Raw genomic sequence first — 2,932 nt, forward strand, 5'->3', positions numbered from 1 at the left:
TTTTCCCGTTTACCGGAGATTCCACTGCCCAGGTTTAATGGGGATTTTGGCCCACGTTTTGGGATAGATTTTTGGTGTTAGTGGACGCCCGGTCCATCGTATCAAATATTGATATAGCTAATAGGTTGTCTTTCCGGTAACGCAGATGATATGTTGATACCCGTATTATATAATTATGTTTTAGCATTATCCACTTTGCCTGACCATTTTTACAGCAATTGGCCGCCACGTCGTTGATCGATAAATTGTTACACGCATCGACTTTGACACAAGATTCGTTGCAGGACCTTAACAACTTTGTAAGTGTGTTTGATGAAGTCATTTCGTTGTTAGAAGCATTAAAAATACCGGATATGGGTTCCTTCATTTTATTTTCTATCGCGTTTAGATTTTTGCCTATCTCTACCCACAAGTGATTTGAAGCAAATAGTCGGGAGGCATATCCGTCCATAGATGAATTATTGAAGTTTGTTCGGTAAAGTGTATCAATTTTAAAAGTCGTCAGGGATTTTCACTAAGTTAACCCTCTTGTAGCGCAATCCAAGGTTGTAAATCCCACAGTTAATCCTGCAAGGAAAGAGAAAACTTTGAGAAAGACAAGGGTTCCCGACCGATGTCGTTTGTAACAGCAAATATGGGTGGTACCTGTCCATATTGTCTTGGCGCATACACGTTAGCGTCATGCACGCGTTCTAAGTCTTGGCCAGTAGGGGATCAAACGCGATGGACACAAGGATAGCAACCCTTAAATTAGTGACGCATTTAGAGAAGGGTCAAAGGAAGTGATTGCCTCTGGAGGTAATTTTTTTATTACTAACAACAATGATAAAGAATGATTGAGTCAATGGTTAAAGTGGGGAGGGATGAGGGGGAAGTGAGAATGTTGCGGGATGTGAAGCTGTTGGGCTACGGATTTTAAATCTATACATTTTCATACTACTCGTGTCCGTGAAATTAAACAAATTTTGAGTTAATGAATTAAGTTATGTTTAATTTTGAAAAATAAAACAGAAGTTTAAAAAAACGCACTTTAAAAATAAACTTATTACGTTAGTTATAATAAATTAAATGCAATATGTTATTTAAAATATTAATAAATTCGTTTAAAAGTGGAATGTTATTAATACTATATGCACTCAAATATTGTAACATCATAAAAATGTTTATATAAAAAAATTCAAATTAATTACTAATTTTTCTATAAATTCAATAAAAATAACATATAGACTAGAGACAAGCTTAGGCAAATTTAAACCACGACCCGCCGTGATTTAAAATTACTAAGTTTGATTCTTTTCTGTTCATAGGATTTTGGAGTTCAAGTACATTTTCCATAAATTCAGTAACGTCTTTAACCTGTAAGCAATATTATAATCGAATTATATTTAGATATCGTTTATTTACTAGTAGCGCGATCAGGATTAATTCATTTTTACGAAGGAATCCCCTATGTGGCTCTATCTCATATATTTTGTTACATAAGGCGACAAATATTTTAATATTTTATTATTTTTATACAACTATTATACTCAACAATGATAGAAATTTCTTGTTTTATATCTTATAAAATATGTTGATCTATTATATAAAAACTGTAGTCTTAAATGTACTAATCACTATTTACACACATTTTATGTACAATATATCCCATAAGTTTTTTTTTATTATTATTGTTATAAAGTGTTCCTGACAGAGTCATTTAATTTATTGATTATATTAATTTACATTTTAGTAGTTTTAAGACAAGTATACACTGGACAAAGGACAAGACAGATATTGGGTATTAAAATTTAATTATTGGTGCAATTATTCGAATTGTTAATATTAATATATTCAGCAATGCTTATATTATATTGGACAATGGCTGGACAAAAGGGAATAAGTCGATTTTTACGATATTTTTTTTATATAGTCTTATTTTATTGTAGATAATTATACTCTGAATCAACGTGCATTAAAATAAAGAAATTATAGGTTTATTTTTCATAAAGATTATGAGTAAAAGGAAATAAGCCATTATATAAAAAAGAATAGTTTGTTTTAGTTTTCTCAAAACAGTGTTTTTGTACTTATTCCTTTTTCCCCGCGCCATCCAATTATTATTATTGTTATTATTAAAATTATAAATATAATTATATGGGTCATGGGTATACCTGTAATATGTTAACCAAGTTGGTTTGTTGTTTCTCTCCGTATTTTTGCTTTAAATCACTTTTTTGTACGATTTCATTTATTGATTTCAATGATTTGTTCCATTTGTTAAAACTTCTTAAAACATTTCCGGTAACATATTTTTCTACAAATTTTACATTTATTAACCGATCTAAATATATTTACTTTATTACAATACCAGCATCTTTTGAAACGATAAGGGAAGAAAATTTATTTAACTAAATTATGAGTTTTTTATGAACAAAAGTTAAATATAATATGTCGATACAAAAAGTTATAATATAATGATTAATAATTAATACAAGAAAAATTGTTTAGTTATAAATATTAATTGAATCCTAGAATAACACGAGTTACTAATAGTTTTATTCACATACTGCAACTGTTATTTTTTTATTTCAGCTTGATATATCATTTTATTAGTTAAAACGTTTATTTACATCAAACATCCTTATTTTATTACATAACAATGTTGAATAATTTATTCTTTTAATCGATTTAGTAATTTTATAATTGTTCAAACGCTACAAGTGAACACATAATATGTAATATTATATTATACTATTATGTATAATAATTGTATGTAGGTACCTATACAAAATGCATATGCCTATAAAAATATTATAAATAGTCTAAATATTTTAAACATATTATTTTGTATAATCATTTTTAAAAAAATTGTTGTTTGTCAATATTTTGTATGTTAAAAATTTTAAAATAAATAATTATCTTTTAACCTAACTTTTATTTTTTTTACCGT

The 2,932-nt window shown here is 28.0% G+C and overlaps 1 long non-coding RNA gene across 1 annotated transcript; it reads right to left on the reverse strand.

The window, feature by feature from the left end:
- Window positions 1-639: 639 nt before the first annotated feature.
- On the reverse strand, window positions 640-2,499 carry LOC126550139 (uncharacterized). Its single transcript, XR_007604187.1, has 3 exons — window positions 2,351-2,499; window positions 2,154-2,296; window positions 640-1,356 (listed from the first exon to the last, which is right to left on the reverse strand). It is a non-coding gene; the product is annotated as an uncharacterized LOC126550139 (long non-coding RNA).
- Between the last annotated feature and the right edge of the window lie 433 nt (window positions 2,500-2,932).

This window comes from Aphis gossypii, chromosome 2 (genome assembly GCF_020184175.1).
Source record: "Aphis gossypii isolate Hap1 chromosome 2, ASM2018417v2, whole genome shotgun sequence".
Taxonomy (NCBI): Eukaryota; Metazoa; Arthropoda; class Insecta; order Hemiptera; family Aphididae; genus Aphis; species Aphis gossypii.